The following is a 14,679-nucleotide window of genomic DNA, read 5'->3' as shown; positions in this document are numbered from 1 at the left end:
GAATGAAAACCTATGTCGTTATATTTTAACCGTATGAAGTAATGCTTACGAGTCTTCGACTCATTTTAGTTTTTATGCATGTCCCTCCCCCTCACAGGAACTGCACGATCAGGACGGACACGGCCCATGGGGAAGAGCACGGAAGTCTAGGCACGAGTTTTAAACGTACGAGGCATTTTTATTATAAGATTTATGTTTTCCGCTGTAACTCTCTTTTATGATCAAAGCACATTTTATTTATAAACGTAGAGTCTCGCACCCTGGGGATGCAAGTGAAAAGTTTTAAATAGGACGGTAATTCCCGTCGTCCTTTTTATAAAAATATTTTAGAAAAAGTCTCACCACAAGGACGGGCGTTACACTTGTTCTCCTTTCCCTTCTTGTATTCTATAGAAAAATCATATTCTAACAACTTGCTGACCCACTTTTACTGAGATGGAGTTCCTATTTTCTATTCTGATATGAATTTCAATCTCTGTTGGTTTGGCTTTACATAGACTAGGGCTACAAGTTCATTCTCATAGGTAGATAGATATAAGGTTTTCCCCTTGAGAACATGGCTAAGATAGGCCAGTGGCCTGCCCTCTTGCATCTAGACAACCCATATGCCTACTCTCAAGGTGTCACATTCTATGAGGAAGGGCTTGGAGAAACTAGGTTGGGCCAATACTAGGGGCCTAGTCATGGTCATATGTTATTCTTCAAAGGCCTTACAAGCTGTTGCAGTCCACTGGAATGAATTTTTCTTTAGTAAGGCAATGAGTGGTGCAACTATCAATCCATAGTGTTGAATAAATTTTCTATAGTAGCCCATAAACCTCAAAAATCCTCTAAAAATTTTGAGAGATTTAGGGAAGAGCCAATTCATCATAGATTGTATTTTAGAGGGGTCAGCCTTTAACCCCTTCAGTTGAGACCAAGTGCCCCAAATATTTTATCTCGTTGCACCCAAACCGACACTTACTCCTCTTAGAAAACAAGGTATGTTCTGCTAAGGCCTCTAATACCATTAGGGGTGTAACCGGTCTGGCCCGGTCCGGCTTTGGACAAAATCTAGGACCGAACCGGTATGTACCGATTTTGTATTTTTCAAAACCAATTACGCCCTGATTACCCTCTTAAACTGGTACTCCCAGTTTTACCGGTTTCCGATCCGGTCCGTTCCGATTTTTCAAATTTTTTTAAATGTAAAAAACATATAATAAAGTGTTACTTCTTATAATAAAATGTTATTAATAATTTAATATATATATTATGTTTAAAGCATATGATCAATTAAATTTTCATCTTTAAGATTAAACTTTAATTTTATAAATTATAACAATATTATCTTATATATAATTATATTAATAACATATGATCAAATAAATTACAAATGTTCATATTTAAGATTAACATTTTATGTTATAATTTATAAATTATAATATGAAATTATTTCATATATGATATATATAATTATATATTATATATAAAAACTTAATATATAATTATATATTATATATATAAATATTTTGTATAATATATAAAATTATATTTTATATTTTTTTTCCAACCAGTCCGGTTCGGTTCGGTCCAGTCCCGGAAACTACGGAACCAAAACCGGACCGGATCCAACCGGTTTTCATAAAATAGGAACCGGTTACGAACCGGACCGGTTCAAAGCCGGACCAAAGGGTTTGGTTCGGTTCGGTCCGGTCCCATTTTTCGGTTTAAATTTACACACCTAAATACTATGACTAAATGCAGTAAATGGTCTTCTTTGGTTTTACTATAAACCAAAATTTAATTTAAAAAAAAAAAAAAAAGACAATGACAAATCTTCTTAGGTATGACTGGAACACTTCATTCATTAACCCTTGGAATATGGCTGGGGCATTGGTTAAACCAAAAAGGAATCACTACAAACTCATAGTGGCCATGATGAATCATAAAAGCTGTTTTTGGGATATCCTCTTCTCTTAACCTATTTAGTGGTAGCCCAACCTGAGATCCATCTTAGGAAAAATGGTTGCACCATGTAATTTATTAAGCAACTCGTCAATGACTGGAATAAGGAACTTGTCTTTGACAATCTAGTTGTTTAATGCTTAGTAGTCGATATACATTCGTCAATTCTCATCTGCCTTCCTAATTAGTAGTATAGGGGAGGTGAATGGTGAATGGTGAATGGTTGGGCATAATTGTAACAACCTTCTAGAAATTCAGTGAAAAATTTGGAAAGATCTCACGAATCAAGCAATCGCATATGATTGAATCTATCAGCATAGTTAGTTTCTGGCCCACTTAGGTTTTAGAAATACAATTTTATTTATTTGAGGTGCTTAGGAGTGTCAGAATGATAAACGGTCTACGCCATTAGTCTTAGATGAATATTTAAGATTTTATGGCGCAATAAAATGATTTTCATTTTCTAGACAATAGCCGTTCAAAAACGCGTTTTAAATTGTTCAAGACACTTCGGAGTTGAATTTTGCGAAACGAAATACGCTACTAGTTTCATATAAATATTTATGATTTTATGGTGCAAAGTTATTTTTACCATTTTTGGAGTGAATACTTATTCCAGTGTAAGCACCATATGGTGTAACAGCCCGCTAGAAATTCATTGGTGGAATTTCTATTGACTTTAGGAATCTCGTGAAAACCCCATAAGTTTTTACGAATCGACCAATCGCATAGGTTTTAGTCTGTCAACATAGTCAGTGTTATCACTCACTATGGTGCTAAAAATATGAGTTTTATTTATTTGAGGTGGTTAGAAGTGTCAGAATGCATAATGTTCTATGCCATTAGACTCAGTGGATTATTTAGGATTTTATGACGCAATCGCCTATTTTCATAATTCTGAACGAAACGTCTGTTGGGAATTGTGAAATTATTTTTAGGGGTACTTCGAGGTTGAATTTCGTTAAAAAAATTTCACTGTAGGTTAATATGAATATTTAGGAATTTTTAGTGCTAAGTTTATAATTCACTTTTTCGGAGTGAATAGTAACCTCGGTAAGCGCACCAATTGCAGTGTTTCAAAATCACAATGTGAAATGTCCAAATTAGATTAGAGAAGTTTTATTTGGACCCTTGGCAAGATCTTAGCCACACTTAGTGAATAATATTAGACACTTGGCACCATGATGAATGTTTGTTGGATTTGAAGGAATCAAGGTGTGAGATCATGCCACTTAAGCAAAACTTTGTTTCATCTGCTCAACCAAATTGTGCCAGATCAAAGAGGGATTCAATCCTAGTAAGACCCTAATCGGTGGGAATCCTATGGAAAGCCCAAAAACATCATTGAAATCGGAACCCTAAACGGCTTCCCAAACCCTAAAGTTGGCCTTCAAACCCTTTCTAATCCGATTTATAGCATTGTGTTTAATTACTTGATTAAATCACTTCCACATGCTATTAATCCTTCAAATTTGTGATAGAACATCATTATCCAACCTTGTTAACCATGAAAAATTGATTGGGCCAAGTGATATTGGATTTAGGCTTGATAGCAACCCAAACCCTCTTTAAACCCCAAAATTTAGGCCCATTCGGTTTAGGCCCATTAAGGCCCACGAAATTGGTCACCATTAGCATTGCTTCATGGCTAAGTTTTGTACCCCCACTTGGCTGGCCAGATCTGTACAAGAAGGGCCTAGAAGGTTCTTGAAATACAAAGGTAAAAGGCCACCTCACTCTTTCACTCTTACACTCTACCTTGAGAAAAGATCTTGGACTGATTTTTATGAGAAGAAAAGGCCAACACTCAACCTTTCCTTCAGTCATATCACTTCCCATAACTTGTGTAAGACGCTCTTCAGTCCACTTCCCACGAAAAGCAACTCTCCTTTAAACTTTTCCTTCATACAACACAAAAGACACTCTCGGACAGTTTTTCTTACCTCTTTTGAATGCCTGTTTCAAAGCATTTTTAAGTGTTTCCTCGCAACATTTTATTCATGAAAGTTTTTTATTTTGGAGTCTAGTTTATGTGGATATCTTATTCGTTCCATTTGGAGATCATTTGATTGGTTAAAAGTTATTTAGACCCCAGAAAGGTCATTCTGGGCGATAAACTAGAGAGTGCTATATTTTGAAGTTTTTGACCAAGCTAATGAATAGATCTTGGTCCGAAATTTCTGTTTTGAGAAAGTTTAAATCTTTTATGGTTTGATCTTATTCCAATGGCTTTGATATTTTTATTGGAAGATCCTAAGCATATTATATACATGTTAGAATGTTATTTTGAATATATTTGATGTTAGTTTCGAAGACATTAAATTTTATACATTGAGATATTTGGTTAGGCCAAAGTGATGATGTTCTTGGCTAAATTTATGTTTTGGGTGATGTTTAACCATGTGATCTTGAGTTTGAAGCTTGGATCTCTTTTAGGACACCTTTGTAAACCATGTGACGTTTTGGTTTGAAGATCACTTCTTTACAAGTCATGGATCAAGAGGTTGATCAAAACAAGTTAGAAACAAAAATCTGTTTTGAACTTAGAATAGAAACCAAAAAGTTCAAGTATGGTTTTAGTGATTTTGATGAATTTTGTTCATTATTCAAAACATGATTATTCTTAGGAATATGTTATGAGTATAGTAGAAGAAAAATTTTGGTTTAATCATGAGTTTTGAAATTTGAAAGAATTACAACAAAATCAAAGGAAATAGCCTTTGTAAGTTTCGGCCCTATAGCGTTTTAATGGTTGTGTTTAGTTTTAAATTTTTTCTGAATTGATATTTGAGTTTAGGACAAAATTTACATAAGGTATGTAAATTTTGGTGATTTTTGGAGTTAGGATGCAAAATCCTTAAGTTAGGGGTAAAATGGTCATTTTTCCACATGTAGAGGGTAAAATGGTAATTTTACTCTAAGTTGATATTTCTCTATATTCCTAATTGTTAGTGATTAAGGCTGTGTTTGGGTAACAGAGATACCTCAACACTTTCGTACTTTTGAAAATACTTCACATGCCAAACAACTTAAAATATTCTCAATGGGATCCACAAACCCACTTCAATCTCTACTCATAACTATTCACTAATATTCTATAATACTTATCACTATTACATATACATAAAAAATAAAACTACTATAATATTTATCACTATTAAATATAAAAAAAATTATTATAATATATAAATAAAAAAAATCACTATAATATATAAATAAACAATAAAATCACTATAATATATAAATAAAAAATAAAATCACTATAATATATAAATAAAAAATAAAATCACTATAATATATAAATAAAAAATAAAATCACTATAATATATAAATAAAAAATAAAATCACTATAATATTATCACTATTAAATATAAATAAAAAAATCATTATAATATATAAATAATAAAAACTCACTATAATATATAAATAAAAAATATTTATCACTATATATATATAAATAAAAAATAAAATCACTATAATATATAAATAAAAAATAAAATCACAATAATATATAAATAAAAAATATTTATCACTATTATATATAAATAAAAAATAAAATCCTATAATATATAAATAAAAAATATTTATAACTATTATATATAAATAAAAAATAAAATCGCTATAATATATAAATAAAAAATAAAATCACTATAATATATAAATAAAAAATAAAATCACTATAATATTTATCACTATTAAATATAAATAAACAAATCATTATAATATAAAAATAATAAAAAATCACTATAATATATAAATAAAAAATATTTATCACTATTATATATAAATAAAAAATAAAATCACTATAATATATAAATAAAAAATAAAATCACTATAATATTTATCACTATTAAATATAAAAAAAATCATTATAATATATAAATAAATAAAAATCACTATAATATATAAATAAAAAATATTTATCACTATTATATATAAATAAAAAATAAAATCGCTATAATATATAAATAAAAAATAAAATCTCTATAATATATAAATAAAAAATAAAATCACTATAATATTTATCACTATTAAATATAAATAAAAAAATTATTATAATATATAAATAATAAAAAATCACTATAATATATAAATAAGAAATATTTATCACTATTATATATAAATAAAAAATAAAATCATTATAATATATAAATAAAAAATAAAATCACTATAATATATAAATAAAAAATAAAATCACTATTATATATAAATAAAAAATAAACTACTATAATATTTATCACTATTATATATAAATTAAAAATAAAATCACTATAATATATAAATAAAAAATAACATTACTATAATATTTATAACTATTATATATATATAAATAAAATCATTATAATATTTATCACAATTATATATAAATTAAAAATAAAATCATTATACTATTTATCATTATTATATATAAAAGTAAAATAAAATCACTACAATATTTATTAATATTAAAAAATCACTATAATAAAATCATTATAATATTTATTACTAAAAATAAAATCACTATAATATTTATGGGACCCACACATTTTTCAACTACCTACTCAAAAGTCAACAACTCAACATACTTCACACATCCAAATAACTCAAAATACTCTCAATGGGACCCGCAAACTCACTCCAATCTCTACTCATAACTATTCACAAACATTTTCAACACTTCTCAACACTTTTCAACACCCAAACGTACCCTAAGTTCTAATTTTTAAAAATCACTACTTTCAGTTTCTCGTGATCTCACTTGATTTTTGTCTCGAAGCGCGAAGATCGAGGTAAGTTAGCTTTTAACTTACTATCAGTTTAATGTGTATGAGTGATAAGTAAGGGAACTAAAGTGTATGTATACATGTTATCATATGTGCCATGCCAAGTCATTACATATTTATCTGTTACACCGAATTTATTCTATCATGAATTATTCATTTGTTACACAAGATATTATGTCACGTATTGCTATACATTGCAAGTATGTCATGTTAAGTATGACATCTGTTACATGTATTTCATGTCACGTAATATTCATTGTCACATGTTACACCATGTTAAGAAATGTTGTCTATTATATAGTATGTCATGTTACTAAATGTTGCATGTTACATGTATGTCATGTTATGAAATGTACTCTGTTACATTTATGTCTTGAAGTATGTCATGTCTGTCATCTTACATTCATGTCACGGTATGCTACGTTAGGACTTCTGTCTTTTATGTCACGTTCATGTTACGTTACGTTATGAAATGTCATGTATGCCAGTTAGGTTATTCATGTCAATCACGACCCTAAGCGCTAGGATGGGGTAATATCCTAGTGAAACTCCTTTGTTCACGCTGGAGTGTCTAAATAGGTGTGAAATTCCCTGGGTTGGCGAAGTACAGTCAACATGTTGCGAATGAGGCTTAATTAGCTGGTCACCGGAGCGCGCCAGACACTAACGCCGATGGAGCCACACATTATGTTACGTGTGTCTACAGCAAGTGTAGCACAAATAAATAAGTTATAGGGCCACAACAACTGTGAAGCATACACTACGTGAGACACAGCAATTGTGACATGTAGAATACGTGGAGCTACAACAACTGTGGAGTACATATTAATGCACTCACAGCTGGTATAGAAACTTATGATGTGATGCGGTAATCGGCAGGGACACATGGCTCAAGGGGACCTGTGTAGCACCCATATGGTCACGTTAATGATTAAGTCTATTGAATAAGATTCCAAGTTCAAGTCATGTTTCACGTTATGTTATGTTCAAGTTTACGTTCACACAATCATGGTAATCCCATGAGACAAGAATATGTTTCAAGTTCATGTTATGTTATGTTCATGTTCACGTTATATTCCAAATTCACATTTATGTTATGTTATGCTCAGGTTCAAGTTCATGTTCAAATTATGCATATTCACGTTCATGCTATGTTTTAAGTCCATGTTATGTTCCAAGTTCACGTTCATGCTATGTTTCAAGTTCATATTATGTTTCAAGTCACGTTCATGCTAAGCTTCAGTTTCAGTTTAAGTTATGCCAGTTATGTTATGTTGTATGTCAAGTTATGCTATGATTACTTATGATTTGATTATGCATTCATGTTTTTACTGCCATGCATGCATCATTAACCTGTGTGGAAGTTTCCTGTTAACTTGCTGAGATTTGTAATCAAATCTCATTGTGATAGTCCCAACTACCATTCCCCCTGAATGGTAGATTTTGTTACAGGATTTGAAGGAGAATCGAGAATCGAGAATCGAGAATCGACCAACTGGAAATGATCGACTAAGCGATGGTGTGACGTAGATAGTAGTACAGTAGTTACCTCAGGTTACTACTTGTATTTGTGGTGTTCAATCTCCAATACTCTTTTGATCACAACCATTTTGGACTAGTGTTGTGATCTCAGTTGTTTAGTACGTCATTATGTATGAAGTATGTTGTAAGTATTTGGGATATTTCGGTTTGGTGCATAGTATTGCTAAAGAAAAAAATTATCCGCTGTGAATATTGCATAATGCTAGATGCATGTTAGGAATATTGCATCTTATATGTCATGAACGGGGGCTGGTAACCTTGTGTTGCATGTATCGACGCTTTAAATGTCCGTCAGATCCCAAGCGGAATTTGGGGGCGTCACATATGGCATTTAGTCCAGTGTTTTCAAGATCACACTATCAAAGGTCCAAATTAGGTTAGAGAATTTTTATTTGGATACTTGATAAGATCTTAGCCACACTTAGTGAGTAGTATTAGACACTTAGCACCAAGAGGAACCATGAGATAGAAGTGTGAAGGAAAATCAAGTTTTGTGATCATGCCACCTAAGCCAAACACTATTCCATCAAACAATCCAATTTATGTTAAACCAAAGAGGGTTTCAACTCTACTTAAACCCCGAATACTTTGAGTTCGATTGAAACCCCAAAACCTTGGTGAAAATCGAAACCCAAAATGGTTTCCCCAAACCCTAAATGTTTGCTTCAAAATCTTAATTGTGACTGGTTGTAGCTTAGTATTTAATTGTTTGATTAAATCACTTTCACATGCTATTAACCACTATAATGAATGTCATTATACCCTTATTTATTCTTTTATACCTTGATAATTTTATTGGACCAATAAAAATTAGATTTTGGCTTATTAGAAACCCAAACCCTAATCAAATCTCATGAAACCCCATATGAAGGCCCATTCAATTAAGGCCCATTAAGGCCCATGAAATTGTACCACCAATACAAGGCTTGTTGAGGACGTTTTCCCCTACCATGAGTGTCCTTTTACAGCCCAAGTCAACCCAAATAGTGGTTGAAGAGAAGGCTAAATGCCTCCTCACCACCAATCTTTACATGGAAGCTTCCTTGGTTGAAAACCATGGGTTGTAGCTCATGGTATTACCCACGGTTTTGGTTGATACCACATCACCCAAAGTGTCACTCACACATTTCCTTTTACCCCTCTAGAAGTATAAGCCTCTTCCTTGTCCATTTCACTAGCCTTTGATAATTTTTGAAGCATTTTCTTAGAGAGAAAACCAAAGGAACTCTCGAACAGTTTTTTTGGCTTTCCTTGCTTGAATTTTTCAAAGTTGTTGTAAGTGTTTTCTCACGATGTTTCCTTCACATATGTTTTTTCCTATTTGAGACTTATTCCTATTGGTATATTTTGTGTAATTTTAATGATCTTTTGATGGGTTAAAATTTGTTTAAACATGAAGGGGTCACTTTGGGCGATAGTCAGAACATTGTGTGATTTTTTGATTTTTTTTTTATGGTGTTCTTGAAAAGATCTTGGTCTGATCTTTTTAGGATTTATTGAGCATGCTAATATAAAAGTTTGATAAAGATTTTTTTTCATGTTATAGGTTTTTTATGATAGTTTTACATAGATCTAAAAGGTTGAAAACTGGGAGTATGAAAAAAAATTTTGTTTTGAATAAGCTTATGTCTTTTGTTGTGAAAGCGTGCTTCAATGGCTTTGATATTCACATATGATGCTCTTAGGAATTTGATATATATTTTAGAATATTATTTTGAAGATTTATGATGTTGGTCTAAAAGATATAAATTTTTATGCATGCAAAAGTTCGAATAGGTCTTGTATTTGAGGTTCTCGGATGGATATATATGGTTTTTATGCAATTTTTGCCATATGATCTTAAGTTTGATGCTTATATCTATTCTAGGACTTGATTATTATACACATGATGTTGGTCATTGATGATTTACTTGATAGGAAGTTTTGGTACTATTGTTTTGATCAAAACTAAACCACGTAGCACTCAGTTTTGGTGAATGGGTACAAACCAATTGTGTTAAGTATGATTTTGTGACCTTTTGTGGTTTTGAATTAATTATTCAAAGTATGATAGTTCTTAAAAAAATTTTATGAACATATTAAGATTATGTTATAGAAATTTTGGAATTCTTGGAGTTGTTTTGAAAAGAGTTCAATTATGAACATCAAAGGTTGTTCTTGAGAACAAAATACTTGAAGTTTTGAACATGGAGGAAGTTTGTGTTTTTATGATGTAAATTTTGTAGGTTGGAACAAAATAGGTTTGGTCATATTCAAACTCTCATAAAAGACAGAAGCAGTTTAGAAGATAAGAAATCTTGTGGCGCCAAAAATCGAGGATCAATTGGCTAACCACCACAAACTTGAACATCAAATTCTTTCTCATGTCCTCCATTGTAAGGAGTAGAAGAAATAACATAGACTGTCTAAAGAATAACAAAAATTAGTGGGTTAATAACCCAATACATTCAAAATATGATCCTAAATCACTTCCAATCCCCCAATCCCTAAAGAGTTGGAAAAATATTTTTTCCAACAAGATCTCTAACCTTGACAATGATGTTTTATGCACTATCCCAACTAAAGAAGAAATTATTTCAACTATTAAGCAAATCCCCTCATCCAACTATTAGGCCTAAACTTATTTCAACACTATTGGGAGATTGTCAAAATTGATGTCATTGCTGCCATAAAGAACTTTTTCATCAATGGGCACATTTTGAAAGAATTAAGAGAAATGATACTTGCAGTAGTGAGTGTGCAAGCGTCGTACAGTCGTTTTGAAAAAAATGAATAAATATGGGATCCACATGAAAAGAAATTAATTTTTTAATAGTGGACCCCACTCTTTTTCAAAGCGACTGCACGGCATTTGCGCATTCCATGAGTGTATGTAACATTACTCAAGAATTAAACCACACTCATATAGTCTTTTTCGAAAAATGAGTCCCCAATACAATTCATCAGTTTAGGCCTATACGTCTTTCAAATGTGTGCTATAAAATCATTGCCAAGATACTAGCCAGTAGGTTTAAAGTTGTACGTCAAAAAATCATTTTACCCCATCAGACTGCATTTCGTCTTAAAAACACTATCCAAGAAAATACCATTCTAGCACAAGTAGTCCTTCACCATTTGAAAAAAAAAAAAAAAAGAGGGAGAAAATGGCTTATGACTATAAAGATAGATATGGAGAAAGCATTTGACTTTATTGAATGGAAATGCTTACTTACTGTGCTATCTTGTTTAGGCTTCCAACAAATCTGGATAAATTGGATTAAGAAGTGCATATCCTCTATTTCAAACTTAATGGTCATAAATGGGAAGCCACATGGTTTATTCCACCCCTCTAGGGGCCTTAGGCAAGGAGATCTTATCTCACCTTTTCTGTTCATTTTAGAAAATGAGATGTGTCTACATTGATTAGTATAGAGGAGCACAGAAGTAATCTAAAGGGAATTAAAACCAGTGCGAAAAAAATTCATCCTAGAAAATCATCCAATTCAGTGGAAATTCCACCCCTTATACCATTGGTTCAGTTAGGGAAGTGCTAAATTTTAAAATATCCTCTTCCAAGATCAAATATATTGGACTTTCCCTCAATTTGGAAGCTTCCAATAGGTCCCACTTTAATGAGGTGTTGGAAAAAATACAAGGTAGGTTAGCTGGTTGGAAATCTTAACTCCTATCTGAAGCAGGAAGACAACCTTAATCAAAGCATGTTCCATACTCTCTTACACCATGTCCAGCATTTGGATCCCAAGAAACATCTCAAGAAGAATTGACCAAGCCTGTATGAAATTCTGGTGAGATTTTTTACCCTAAAAAATCCCACTTCACCCCAAATCTTAAAGTTCAATATGCAAGCCAAAATTGATTGGAGGTTTAGGACTTAGGTTAACTTCCCACTTCAATAAAGCTCTAATCAATAAATTAGGTTGGCATATGCTTAGTGAGGGAAATAGTAACTAGAAAATAGTTCTTTCATCAAAATATTTGAAAAACTCCACTTGGTTGATTGTTACTGCCAAACAATCAGACTCCAGATTCTGGAAAGGGCTACTAAAGCAAAGAGAATTTTTGGCTTCTATTTCTTGTATCCAGATCAATAATTGCACCTACACAAAGGTTTGAGTAGATCCATGGATTCCCACTTTGGTAACCTTTCCTCCAACTCCTCTTTCTTCCACCACCTTTCAAGACACTAACTTAAGTATTTTTGAGTTAACTTTGGAAGAACCAAGGAGATAGAATTCCCTTCTACTACAAACCCAGTTCTTACAAGGTAGTGTATGAAATTGAGAAAATTTCATTGGCGCAATATCAATTTCAAAATGTTAGACACGTTCAATTGGATTTATCATTCATTTGGAATTTTTTCTAAAAAATCAACCTATGCTGCAATCTCACTCTAGTCAAATTCCAATAACTCCTTTCAAACTTGGAAAAAAACTTTGGTCTTTGAAAATGAAATATTAACGAACTTCTCCTTTGGAAAGTACTGAACAACATCTTGCCAATCAGAACTAAGTTAAAACCCTGCATTTCTCCAATGAAGATCAGTCCCTATGCCCTATATGTCAAATGGAGGAAGAAACCACCTCTCACATTTTCCTTAAATGTCCATTCTCTAGGATCTTGTGGAAACAGTCTCCTTGACCTCTTGATATCTCCATACTAGTTGTTCAAGATATTAGTGATTGGATCTTAGTAATCCTCAATCCCAATAATAAACTCAGGCTAGCAGTTACAAAAGTGCATCAATTTCAAATATTTACAGTTCTAGCTTTGGACAGTCTTTGGTTCTTGAGAAATCAAATCATTCATGAGGTTTTTAACATGACCATTGATAAGTTCATTTCTAGAACCCTTAGCACTTGCAAAGACAATTGCACAGCTAGGGAATGAAAATTCATAAACCAACAATCCCATTTGGTCTCCTCCTCCACCAAATTATGTGTCAATATCTTTTGATATGGCTATAGGAACGACTGGTAGCAGTACAACTACAATATGTCGAGCACATGATGGTTCCACAATATTTGTTACAACAAAATTCAGTAGCAGTCAATCCAAACCAAGGAGAAGCCATGACAACATTCATAGAAGTTCAAGAAGCCCTTGAGTAGCACATTAGGACCATCATCATTGAAGGGGATTCCCTATTCACCATTAGAACTATAGAACAACCTTAAAATGCATCTAAATGGACAGTGGAAGGAATAGCAAGGGACAGAAGATACCTTCTGAATGAATTTGAAAGCTGGACAATAATCAAAATACATCTATCTTATAATCGATGCACACATTCCATTGCACAATGAGAAGCTTCTAAAAATCTATATAGAAGCATCCTGTTAATAAAAATTCCACAATGCCTACTAGATTTTCACAGTGGGGGAAGGATCCTTTTGTATAATTATCTCTTGCTTTTACCTCTAAGTCTTTATAACCTAGTCTCTATGCTAATGAAGTTTATTACTTGCGGAGAAAAAAAAAAACATAGAAAGAAATACATTTGCAGAAAAGGAAAGTGAGGTGAAAGGTTTGAAATATATAACTTTCACGTTCTCCTCTCTACATGGGGGACCCGATTGACTTGCAATTATGAATCTTTTTTAGGATTCGTTATAAGTCAAATGTTATCTCCACCAATAATCTTTGATATGTGGTCATCATTAGTAAGTTGCTACAGTAGTTGGGAGTGACACCCCAAGCCAAGAAATGTTTGGTCAATCAAATTAGCTCGTTTGATATGACTTTACATAGACACAACATTGAAAAGGCCAAGGCGGGTGCCTGTCGAGAGGGTGTGCCTACACCAGATCTTGCACCAACGACCTAAACCAATCCCAATTGGCACTACAGGGGAGGCACGACCTGGTTGGGTTAGTGCGATGGTGCTGGAGATTATTGCACACATTAGTGTATGCTTTGATGCACATATTAGGGCTCCCTGAATATCTTTAAAGGACAAAGTTCCTCAGCCGTCTTTAGATATCCTAAACGATAATGTCAGTACGTTGGTAGCTGGACTTCATAATTATACGTATTGTAGCTGCACATTTGTTATTGGGATTTTGTGTATTTTTCTCAATCCTAAAATGTTTTTTCTTTCCTATAATGGAATGAACAAAATCAATTATTATTTTTTATATATTTTGTTCCTCTCTAGGTAATATATATTTATTTTCTTTCTAAGACATGCTTCGTTTTTTTATTATAAAACGTTGGGATTTTAACCTTCAAATTTCGGACAAAGCTAAGTTTGGATTTTAGCTTTTATGATTGTCAGTTTCCTCTTGTAAATGGCCTTGCGTGGTCTTGTTAAAAACTTTGTTTTGTAATACATTATTTGAATATTACGTATAATTTTATTTATTTATCAGTTTTTATTTTAAATTTAAATTTTATAATTTTCAGTGTATTAATAGTTGACACGTGGAGA

The sequence above is a fragment of the Juglans regia genome, chromosome 5 (assembly GCF_001411555.2).
Source record: "Juglans regia cultivar Chandler chromosome 5, Walnut 2.0, whole genome shotgun sequence".
NCBI lineage: Eukaryota > Viridiplantae > Streptophyta > Magnoliopsida > Fagales > Juglandaceae > Juglans > Juglans regia.
Note: the sequence above shows the minus strand (reverse complement) of the source record.